General features: G+C 44.6%; 1 non-coding gene across 1 annotated transcript; it reads right to left on the reverse strand.

Annotated features, from left to right (window-relative positions):
* Positions 1-3,878: 3,878 nt before the first annotated feature.
* On the reverse strand, positions 3,879-3,960 carry trnas-acu (transfer RNA serine (anticodon ACU)). The gene has a single exon. It is a non-coding gene; the product is annotated as a tRNA-Ser (tRNA).
* Between the last annotated feature and the right edge of the window lie 8,760 nt (positions 3,961-12,720).

Below are 12,720 nucleotides of genomic sequence, written 5' to 3' on the forward strand. Positions count from 1 at the left end.
ATAGCACCCTGACTTGGATAGAAATCAGTGATAAACTCATTGAATAGTAAAGCAGTCTTGATGGGCAAAGTTGCATACTTCAGACCTCCATCTTTTATCTTAAAATTTAATAAATGTTGATTAACGCAGTGACCAGACTTGTGCTCAGTCCTTCAGCTATTCGCTATACTGGTGTGTGCTAAATTCTACTATCGTCCTCAACCTGTGGTCAACCATCGAAAATATCCAAAAAACATCTCATTCAACTGATTCTCCTCAAGATGAAAGTGGTGCTGGAGATGTCCAACAGGTCCAGCAGCATCTGAGGAAAATTCAATGTTTCAGGCAGATGCCCTTCATCAGGAACAAGACTGTGAGCCTAGGGGTGGAGAGATAAATGGGAGGGCCTAGGTCTGGGGAGAAGGTCGCTGAGAGTGCAGTAGGTAGATAGAGGAGTAGGTGAAGGTGATATGTCAGAGAGGAGGGTAGAGCGGATAGGTAAGAATGAAGATACACAGGTGGGACAGGTCAGGAGGACGGTGCTGAGCTAGAAGTTTAGAACTGGGGTAAGATGGGTGAGAGGAATTGAGGAAAATGATGAAGTCCACATTGATGCCATGGGGTTGAAGGATCCCGAGGAAGAAGATGAGGCGTTCTTCCACCAGGTGTCAGGTGGTGAGGGAATGGCGATGGAGGTGGTCCAGGATCTGCGAGTCCTCAGGGGAGAGGGAGGGGGAGTTGAAATGTTTGACCATGGGGCAGTGGAATTGATTCTTGCAGGTGTTCTGCAGATGTTCTCTGAAGTGCTCTGTTAGAAGACATCGCTCTACCCAATTTAGAGGAGACCGCATCTGGAGCAGCAGGTGTAACGAGTGATATGTATGGAAGTACAGGTGAACTTTTGATGGATGTGGAAGTCTCCATTGGAGCCTTGGACAGAGGTGAGGGGCAAGATGTGGACGCAGGTTTTGCATTCCTGCGGTGGCAGAGAAAGGTGCCGGGAGGAAATGGTCGTCCATTGGAAAGGTCTTTGAGGAAAGTGGATAGGTTTGGGGAAGGGAAATATATCCCGGCTGGTCGGGTCAATTTAGAGGTGGTGAAAATATCGGGCGATAATTGATTTATGCGGAGGTTGGTGGAATGGAAGGTGAGGCCCTTCCTCTGTCCTTGTTCTGTCCTGGCCGTGTTTTGAGGTGTGGGGTTCATGGATGGAGGTGCAGGGCATGGCTGGGATGCGTTAGAGAACATCTTCAAACACATGGGAGGGGACGTTCCGCTCCTTAAAGAAGGAGGCCATCAGGTGTGTTCTAGGTTGGAACTGGTCTTCTGGGAGCAGATACGGTTGAGGTGGAGGAGTTCTGAACACAGGATAGTATTTATGCAGTAGGTGGTTTGGGAGGTGGTGTAATCCAGATAGCTGTGGGAGTCAGTGGCTTTGTAAAAGAAATCAGTAACACTGACCTCAAAAGATATTTTTCCCTCCTCACCCCATCCACTTTCCGACAAGACAGTTCCCTCCACGACTACCTAGTCAAGTCCACGCCCTTTAATGACCCAACCTCCCTCCCAACACCTTCCTCTGCCACCACAAGAATTGCAAACCCTGAGCCCACGCACCCTCCACCTCCGCCAAATGCCCCAAAGAAGCCTTCCACATCCATCAAAATTTCACCTGCACTTCCACACAGGTCATTTATTGCATTCGTTGCTATCGATGCAGTTTCCTCTAGAGTGGGGCCGCCAGACACCTTCTCACAGAGCGCTTCAGAGAACATCTCCAGGACACCGGCAACAATCAACCCCAATGCCCGTGACTGAACATTACAACTCCCCCGCCACTCTCCCGAGGACATGCAGGTCCTGGGCATCCTCCACCACCACTCCCTCACCACCCGACGCCTGGTGGAAGAATGTCTCATCTTCTGCCTTATGACACTTCAACCCCATTGCATCAATGTGGATTTCTCCAGTTTCCTCATTTCCTCTCCCTCACCTTTCCTTAGTTCCAACCTTCCAGCTTGGCACCGTCCTGCTGACCTGTCTCACCTGTCTATTTTCATTCCCACCTATCCGCTCCACCCTCTTCTCCGACCTAACACTCTTATCCCCTCCTCCATCCACCTATTGCACTGTCAGCCAAATTCTCCCAAACCCCAGCCCTCCCATTTATCTCTCCAACCTCGAGGCTCCCAGCCTTATTCCTGATGAAAGCTTTTGCCCAAAACGTCATTTCTTTCTGCAACTCGGATGCTGCCTGACCTGCTGTGCTTCTTCAGCACCACTCTAATCTTGACTCTGATCTCCAGCATCTACAGTACGCACTTCAGTACAACTGATTCCCCCGTCCATTGATCTTCAGTGATCATGAATGTCCATTCCAAGATCTCTTTGTCTGTCTACACCACATAGGATACTCACTGTTATTGTTTCTTCTCCCAAATTTCGTTAACACTCATTGGTCTGGATTCAATTCTGTTCGACTTTTTTCCTTTCCACCTGATTGATGCATCCCTGCATTCTCTGACATTCTTCATAATAGTCAACTACGCGACCAATTGTTGCATCGTCAGCAAACCTCTGAACCATGGCTCCTATAACTAAGTCTAAATATTTGGTCTACATCAGAAAACTGTGGAACTCCACTGGAAACACCCATCCAAACAGGGTTCATTGCTGGTTGGGATTAACAGCTGCAATAACAGTAGAATTTAATTCCTGCTGTCATTTGTAAACTTGCTAGTGACTCCGTCAGTTGGTCTCCAGAGTGATCACTTCTCACGTATGAGAGTGGTGAATGACCTGTGTGTATTGTGACTGAGCAAGTGAGTTTTAACATGAGCAGGTAATTGAATTCCTTCCTGCAGACACACCATGGCCCTGACTGCTTGGTACTGCGGGTATTCTTGTGTCTGTTTAGTTTGATAATCAATTGAATTCGAGTCCACAAAGGCACGATTTCCATTTTCCGCATTATCCATGTATTTTTATTCTTCCTTATTCTTCCACGGATTGTAATCATCGGTCTGAAGAGGATCTTTTATTCATTCTTAATTCACCGCGAACTGAGTCAGAGGGCATTCATGGGTGAACTACGTTGTCATCCATCTTGACATGTGGTGTCCTCTTCTTTCAACCACACGGGTATTAGAAAGAAACGTCTATTAATGACATGCGTATAAAGGCACATTAAATCATTTTTCGTGCTAATTCTGCATGAATTTGCGATTATTGATCCACAGTTTAGGTTCAGTCCCTACAGTCAACATGCTGACTTCTCCAGTTGTTCATAGTTCACTGTGATGCATCCAGTGTGTGCATAACGTTTTGGAGCTTGATTCCCATATCTTGTGTTTATCTGTGCCTTGTTCCCAGTCTTCATCAATGGCGAGAGCAACGGGCGAGGAAGAGACCAATGTGTAAGTCTTTCCGTACTTATGCATGGCACCCACATCTGCAATTCTCTACTGTGCATTTATAGTCAGTTCTCGGTGCCCCAACACCCACGCCCTGCCCCTTTTGAAATATTTCCATTATTTTGTGCAGTTTTTCTGTGCTCTTCTCACCAAGATGAATCACTTTTACTCAACCTGTTCCAGATTTCATTTGACAAAACAGTCATTAAGAATCCCATTACATAAACACGCCCTTCACATCTCTTGTATTTTGGTTTTCCTGGATCTCTTTCATACGATAAAAGGTCCCAGCTGCTCGACTTGAAAAAGAAAATCGCGTTGCTTTTCATTATCCCGATGTGATCTACGTTTCAATGCAGTTTAGGCAACTGACTCAAATTATTCTTTGAGATTTTATGATAGCGTCGATGCATATAAATTGACCATTGGAGTTCCAATTTCAATAAGACAGGTGTCAACATACAAAAATAGCAACATTGAAAACAGCGACGAGAGTGGAATTCTAACCCACGCCCGCAGAGCGCAATGGATTAGTAGTCCATCACCTTAACCTCTCGGCCACCTCGTCACATATGCTGGCATGTGTATGAACATATGAATAAGTGAATTGCGTAAATTATGCTGAACAGTAGATATTTCTCCCTGGTCCAGTGAAATGCTAAATAGCACAGTACGGTCCCAAGACTATGGTCTGACCTCTGGGTTGTGGGGCAACGGCATTCCCACTGTGACACTCTGCTCACAGTGATCTGAACAAAAATGAAGAAAAGACTATGTAATAAAGTCTGTTGAAATCTGTGAATATTTGAAGTCAACGGAATGAAGAACCTGAAAAAGCAGGAGGTGTTCTTTCAAGAAAGAGTTGGATAGAGCTCATAAGGGTAGTGTAATCAAGTGTTGTGCGGATAAGGCAGGAACAGGATACTAATTGAGAATGATCATCCATAATCATAATGAATGGTAGTGCTGGCTGGAAGGGTAGAATGGCCTACTCCTGCACCTATTGTCTATTGTCGATTAAATTGCCTGTAAGGAATTGTTTTCCGGACTGGAGGAGAGTGCATAGTGCTCAATGTCATTATTCGGAACACCTTTCTTCTGCTCAGATATTTTTGACACGCACCTGTGTACAGAACAGACAACTTCAAAATCCGAAATGAGGTTAAACTGACAATTGAATTCAACAATGCAAAAACCTTGATCTGTGTCATTTTCCTGGGCCATGCTACAACAAGTCACTCTATGATCACAGCAACACAGTGAGCAAGTGTGAGAAGGAAAATGAGTGCAGTACCAGAGAGAATGCTGGGAGCAGCAGTTGACACACGGGGAAGTGCATTTCCCACAACAGGAACACTTCCCAAACAACGGACTGAGGTGGAAGAATTCAGAGGGGGTTTACAAATTGGAATTTGATGCCAGAGTCACAATGGAGATCTGTCATTGAGTCTGTTAAAGATGAAATTTTTAAGATTTTTACAGATAAAAAACAAAATAAAATGTACATTGGTTAGTGAAGGCAAATGTTGACATTGTATATTTCAACAATCTACGCATCTTTGCAATGAGCAGCTCACCACTTTCCTCACTCAGGTACAGAACCACTGGTGAAGATGATCGTTACTAGCCATGGAATCAGAGAAACTCAGTTTCCCAAACGTTAAGGTACAACCAGGAATGTGGAGGTAAGCATTAATGTGTTGCTCCTGTGCTGCAGGTGGGCAGTGCACAGTATCTCTGTGCCAGTATAATGGGCTGTGCTCTCCCGAAGTTTTAAATTTGAGCCTCACATGGAGCAGCTTCAATTATTCATTGTCTTGAGGGGTACGGATGGAAGGTGATATTGAGCAAAGCCAAGTTTATTGGAAAATACCCGTGTTAGTGTATTGGCAAACGTCCTTTTCTGGATAATGACTCCTTGATCAACAAACAAGTATTTAAAACGTGAAGAGACAGGTGTGGAGAGAGAGGCAAAGTTGATTTTTCAGCAGATGAATAACGTTTGGTATGTGCACTGCGTTAAATTCCGGGAAAATAGATGCTGAACTGGTTTCATGTTATGCAGTTTGTTACAAACTCACAAAGGTTATTGCAATAATCAAAAGAAAAAAAACACACATAGGACCGTTCGAATTTCGTATTGAATTTAATGTTGGTTTGAGCAGATTTTATCTTCAATAGCGTGCTGCAGAGAAGTACAGCGGGTTAACAACACAAAAGGACAGAATCTTCTTGGTGCATTTCTTAGGTTGAGTTAAGAATGTAGGAAATATACGTAACATCATGTGAATGTGGTCAAATCTTTAAAGTCCAAGTGACGATTCAATTCCTATCATTAGGTTATAACTTCTGTCTGCAGTTATTTTAGGACATCAGCTCCATTTACAGAGTTTCACCTTGAATAATACGCCACACCTTATCAATCCATGAACTTTTTATACTCAATCTTATTCAGTTGTACGTGTTCATGAAATGTCTTTGTGTCTGAAGTCAACCAAATTCGAATTTTTTACGCAACCACACTGAATTTCTCTCAATGTAAGACTTTCTCCTTGTATGTTTTTTCAGGTATCTTTTAAAACACTGTGAAATCAGATTCTACACTTTATTTCTGGAAAGTCGTTCGCGATTTGACTAACTCTATTGAGTGGAAGAAACTCTCATCCAAACATTCACTCATGGTTTTTAAGATCTAACTGAAGTTATTGATTCACACGAAAGAAGGGGTTTCCCCGATTTAGTCATTCAACACTCACATTTTGTGAAAATCTCATTTGTTTACCTCAAACTTGCGTGTTTCTGCACCAGCATTTCCAAATCTTGTGAATAAACTCCTTCATTCTTTCTATCATCCCGTTTGTATTCTTTCTGATATCCTTATGTCTCAGTAAACAACGTCATTGGCGTTCTAATATCTTGCTATCCAGGAAACAGAGTCTGTGCCTCTGTACATGTTTTTGGTGGAGCATGAGGACAAGGATTACACACAATGCTCCCACTGAGGGTGACCTACAGATTTCACAGTTACACTATGAACTCTTTGCTTTTTTAAATATGACGCCTCTCTGTATAACCTCCAATAAGGTAAATTATTATCTATCCAGTTCGTGAACATCGTCTCTATGGAGACGAAAATTATCTATCACTTCCTTTATTCTTCCACGAAATGTTCGAAAGGTTGATGAGGTCAGAATCTCTAACTCCCCATGCCCTGAGTGAGTCTCAGCTATTTCTAAAGGCGACTGAAGTTCAAATACTTGATAGTGTGTCTCCAGTCATTCCAGTACAGACTGGTTCTGGACAGCAAATGCCATCAGCAAAGGCCACCGTGGATCTGAAATCAACAGTTTTCACAGAGTAATTGTCATAATTAATGTGCATTGTATGTCCATGTTCTTGTTCAACGTGTTCATCATTACATGTGTCCCTGTATTGAATTCTACTGAATGATTAATTTGCGAATGGAGACATTCACTTCACCACTCATTCGATACTCCATGGAACATTGAATAATTTTACTCATATGCTTCCAGAGGACAGTCCTGCCATTACTGGGATAAATCAGTAAACATTCCCCACGTATCCTCGAAGGCAAGGATTTCCTTCTCCAGTTTAGGGGATCATAACAGCACCGAATCCCATGTGTGCGTTCATTAAAACCAAAAGAGTTGCAGTAAGATTTTAAAACTAAGATTTTGCAATCTGCTTGCATTGGTTGTCCCCAAAATTACATTCCGCATTGTGGTATGTTTGTGGATGAAAGCACTTTCTGAATCTTGAGGAATTACATTTCAGTTTTGTCAAAAAGCTGTCATTCGCTGTTCTCTCTTTCCCTTTCAGTTTCCCGTTTAATATCCTGTATTTTCTCAATTTATCTTACATTTTCAACAATTTCAATCAATCTCGCTCCTGATTACCAATCCGCGAGAATGCCACAATTTTGTCAATTTATATGCAGTGCAGCTGTAGGGGGCGGTGGACAAGTGGAAAGGCATTGGTCACGTGAACCAAATAAAAGTAGCGGGCTGGTGGAATCTGGCCATTCTATCGCAGTCATATTTAAAACATTTAACGTAATCTTTAGCCAAATCTTTTGGCAGAAAATAAGAAATCATAAAAGAAAAAATGCTGATGTTGAAAATCAAATAAAAACTGACATTGCTGGAAAATTTCAGGACGTCTTGCAGCATTTGTGGAGAGATGGACTCAGTGGATGTGAAACGTTAACTGTGATTCATCTCCACAGATGGTTCCTGCACACCTGTGATTTTACAGCAATTTCTGTTTTTGTTTCAGATTGGCAGATTTTGTCACAGTTCATGAGGACAGTGCTCTCGAGAATCAAACAGACAGCATGGACCTGCTTGTGTGAAATGAATGAGTAGAGAGTGTTGTACTGGAAAAACACAGCAGGTCAGGCAACATCTGAGGAGCAGGAGAATCGGCGATTTAGGTATAAGCCATTCATCAGAAATTAGGCTTGTGAGTCGGGTTGAGGGACAAAGCTGAAGGCAGATACAAACTCGCAGGCACTTCCTCTGACTGACCCCGATCACAACCCCTCCTCCCATCACCAAACCATCATCTCCCAGACCATCCACAATCACATCACCTCTGGGCATCTCCCATCCACAACCTCCAACCTCATTCTCCGTGAACCGTGCATTCCCCGATTCTACCTCCTTCCTAAGATTCAAAAACCTGACTGCCCCAGTCGACCTTTTGTCTCAGCCTGCGCCTGTCCCATCCGAATCATCTCTTTCTACCTCGACACAATCCTATCTCCCCGGGCCCGGATATGCCCACTTATATTCGTGACACCCCTATGCACTTTACCTTCTCCAAGAATTTCGGTTTTCTGGCCCCCAACGCGTCATCTTCACCATGGACATCCAGTCCCTGTACAAATCCATCTGGCATGACAGAAGTCTGCAAGCCTTCCATTTCTTAATCTCACACCATCCCAACCAGTACCTTTCCATCCTCATCCTGAACTAGGCTGAACTAGTCCTCACAATCAACATCTGCTCTTTCCAATCTTCGCACTTTCTCCATCGAAACGGGTAGCCATGGGCAGCCACATAGGACCAAGCTATGCTTGCCTGTTTGTCAGACACATGGAACTGTCCATCTTTCACAGTTACACATACACCATCCTCCACCTGCTCCTCTGCTACATTGATAAATGTATTGGCGCCACTTCGTGCTCCAACTGGGAGGTTCAATAACTCGCCAACTTTACCAATACCTTCCACACGCAACGCAAATTTATCCGGATCATCTTGGAAAATTCCCTCGTCTTCCAGGACCTCTCCGTCACCGCCTCTGGCGACTGACAAATTACAGACATACACTGCAAGCCCACCGACTCCCACAGGTATCTAGACTACATCTTCTCTAACCCTATCTCGTGTAAAAACGACATTCCTTATTCACAATTCCTCCGCCTCCTGTTCCCAGGATGACCAATTACACTCCAGAAAGACCCAGTTGGTGTCTTCTTCTACGATCACAAATTGCCTTCCCATGTGGTTAACAACGCCCTCCAGTGCATCTCTGCCACTTCACACACCACCACCCTTGAACCCCACGCCTCTCAACGCAACAAGGACAGAACCTACTGGTGCTCACCTTCCACCCACCAACCTCCGCATAAAACGCACCATATTTTGCCACTGATGCTACCTCCAAAGAGACACCACCACCAGAAATATATTCTGCAATGCAGCCCTGCCAGCACTCCAAAAAGACCATTCCCTCGACGATCCCGTATTCAGTTTCACAACTCCCCCCACCAGCCCACAACCCTCTCCTGGTACCTTTCACTGCCACCATAGGAAGGGTGAAACTAGCACCCACACCACTCCCCACACCTCCAACCAAGACGCGAAGGAATCATTCCACATCCGTTAGAACTTCACCTGTACAGCTACCAATGTCATCTACTGCATCCTTTGCACCCAGTGTGGTCTCCTCTTCATCAGGGAGACAGGACATCTTCTTGTAGATCATTTCAGAGAACATCTCTGGGACACCCTTACCCACTAACTTCACCAACCCTCTCCTACATGTCAAAGACATGCAGGTCCTGGACCTCCTCCAATACCAAATCTTTACAAGCCAACACCTGGAGGAGCACCGACACACCTTCCGGCTTGGGACCCTAACTGCACACGTGATAAATGTGAATTCGAACAGTTTCCACATTTCCGCTCCCCCAAGCGCAAGCCTTCAGCTCGCCACCGCAGTTTCGACCCATTCCATCACTGTCACTTCTGACGTATTATCTTCTCCCTCCTATTCATCCATTTATTGCTTTCCAGCTATTTACCCTCAACCCCGCACCACATCTATTTATCTCTCAGCCCTGACTCACAAGTCTTATTCCTGATGAGGGCTGAAGCCTGAAACCTGAATTCTCCTGCTCCTCGGATGCTACCTGATCTGATGTGCTTTTCCAGCATCACATTACCAACACGGATCTCCAGCATCTGCAGTCCTAACTTTATGTTTGGAATTATCAAAGATCTTGGAGTGAAGATATCCCTCGATTGCAGTGATCACAGTGTGACTGAGTCTTCCATTTATTTTGGGTGAGGGCAGGCTGGATCTGAGACGAGCGTTTAACATCTAAACAACGGGAATGGGATCAGATAGCGAAGTTAGGGCGGGCTGAAGTGAAGTGGAAAATTCTGTCAGAAGATGGGTCAATACAACTGCCCAACATCACACAGATTGTAAAAGACACACAGAAGGAGTAAAGCCCTTCAGGCACAATGACAGGTAAAGTGGAAGGGAGACAATACACTGCGGTGCAGTGGAATTATTTATGTGAACGGATTTGATATATAAGCTACTTTACATATAGACTGCCCTCACATTGAAAAAAGGAATTTCCTGCAGTGTAACGGCGACATTTGCCTGTGACATCACAATGTTGAGAGACACTGACATCGTTCCTTCTGTAGCAGCGTGGCCTCGTGAAAGCATGATCATTCCATAAACCAGAATTCAATACTTCATGCTCTCCTCTGCGCTGTACAACTTATTTGCTGTTCCTGTAGTCAGATCTCAATCGCTTCTCAGTGTATCTTCTTCTGCTTCCTGCTTCACGAAAACACTTGAAATGTGAACAAATCCACTTTCCACTTTCACCAATATTTTGTAAATCCCGAGTTGGCACAGGTACGAGTGACCGATTGACCTTCTCTAGCGCTCTCACTCTGGTATGATCCGAATGATAAAGTGCACTGTGTCTGATCTGCAGAATGTCCCCACCGGGACGGTGCTGTTTATCCCATCCCCGGGGACTGAGCTGTCTCTATTGGCAGAGTATTCAGCCATTTCTCTCCACTAACAGGCATTATGAGAGGGTGTAAGTGCGCATGTGCTCTGAAGCTTCCTCTCCCGGGCACAGCCAGGTGCAAGAATGCCGCTGGAACTCAGTAACTTTGATTGCGAACTTCTTCCAAATATCATTTATTTGAGAGAGAGAAAAAGATGCTGAGCTGGTAGGAAAGAAAGAAATGCGCTGTGGACTCTCTTCCCTCAGTAAAATACCAGTAAGTGCATTTTTGTGCTGCCTATTTGATGTTCAGAATCAATCTTCGGAGAACAATCCTGCTGAAAGGCTTTTGTTTCAGAGGCGTCGGCTTCTTTGCTGCAATCGGGCATCAGTTAACATCTGAGTCCCAACTCCCAGATGAAGTGACTCCGAATGAAACCCTCACTCGCTGAGAACCAGCCCCACAGCCAGGAGGTGCGGGGCTGCAGGTAGTCCAAAGTGGAAGGGAGGATGAAAAGCTAGCCATTATTTTTGTCCAACAATCACTCTGTCACAGAGACAGGGAGAGGGACGGCAGAGACGTGTGACGTCATTCACTTGCCGATTCAGCCCATTGAGTGCACGGCAAATCTCGATCGCTTGCTTCTCTCTGAGGTTATTCATCATTCGTGGTGCTTGTTCTCATAATAGGAAACTGTGTCTGTGTCGAAATGCTGTCTCCAACATATTGATCCACATATCATTCACGGCTGTTCGTTTCACCGGAGGACCCTGCTGTGTGACACAGGTGGGGAATAACTGCAAGGCGTCATCGGCATGGTGCAAGCCACAACTGATTTCTGTCACTTTCGCCAGTGTATTCCCAGCTCAGGCAAGTGACACGTCATAAGAGACCGACAGAGAACGGCAAAAAATGCTTTCATAACTTCAAACGTGTGTTTCCTCAAATGTATAAATGTGGCGGGTGTATCTATTTCAGATACCATTGAGTGTAAGGACGTAGAAGGCTCATCAATATGTAATGCGAAGAACGGAGCACTGTTATAGCGAAATTCTGGCAGTGGCAGTGCACAAACTGACAGCTGGAATTGTCATCGAGCAAAGGATGCTTTTCATTCATTAATTTTATGGATTATGCGCCTAACACGATCCCTCTGGGCCGCTCTGTTACTGCTGACCACAGCAGTTTCCCGCAGTCTTCAGGTTTTTGTAGCGTACCTTCGAGGATGATGTCAAAAGATATTCACTGTTATTGTGTGATATACTGTGGCACAGATGTGTCCCGGCTATGTCAATATAACCACTCTGTAACTTCCCAAATTCTGCTGTTTTAATTGCAAATTCAATCAGAATCAGAAAATGTGTCACACTGCAGACTGAGGCCATGCAGCCCACCTTCGCTCTGCTGGTTCCACTCAATGAGGAAATGACTGTGCTTTGATTGATTGATCATCACATGGACCTAAGTACAGTGGAAAGCTTTGTTTGCGATTGCTGAAGGCGGATCATAGTAATCAAGGACATGCAGATCACAGCGTGAGAAATGCAAAATTTGACCAGACTCAGGAATTCAGGTTACTACGTATAGGGCGTGCCCTCGGCAAAATCCACATAGGCAAGATCAGCATTATTTCAAGCTAGACAATCCATTTCTCAGAGCAGCAACGGCCGAGAAGATGCGGTTCGTGAACTTGCTTGTGTTTGTATTCAAGCTTTGGAATCTTTATCTGAACTCGATCTCATCGAAATTATATCGTCTCAGTCAAAAATTCGAATACTCATCCGCAAGGTGAACCTGAGGCCTCTCGCATGTATGTCACCTGTCTGAGGCAATATTACACCCGAGACAAACGAGCCAGAATGGCGCCAGACGTGGTAACCATTTATTAGATGAGTTTTTTGGTTAACTAAGGCCATTGCTGCAGTTTCAGAGTGAAAGAATCACAGAGTTTTCAACACAGGTCCTTTCCATTCTGACTCGCTTCTCCCAGGAAGCTGCGCTAGCTGCTTTCACGGAACAGGGCGGTCTTCATTGATAACTGG

This window comes from Hemiscyllium ocellatum, unplaced genomic scaffold (assembly GCF_020745735.1).
Source record: "Hemiscyllium ocellatum isolate sHemOce1 unplaced genomic scaffold, sHemOce1.pat.X.cur. scaffold_118_pat_ctg1, whole genome shotgun sequence".
In the NCBI taxonomy this organism is placed as follows: Eukaryota; Metazoa; Chordata; class Chondrichthyes; order Orectolobiformes; family Hemiscylliidae; genus Hemiscyllium; species Hemiscyllium ocellatum.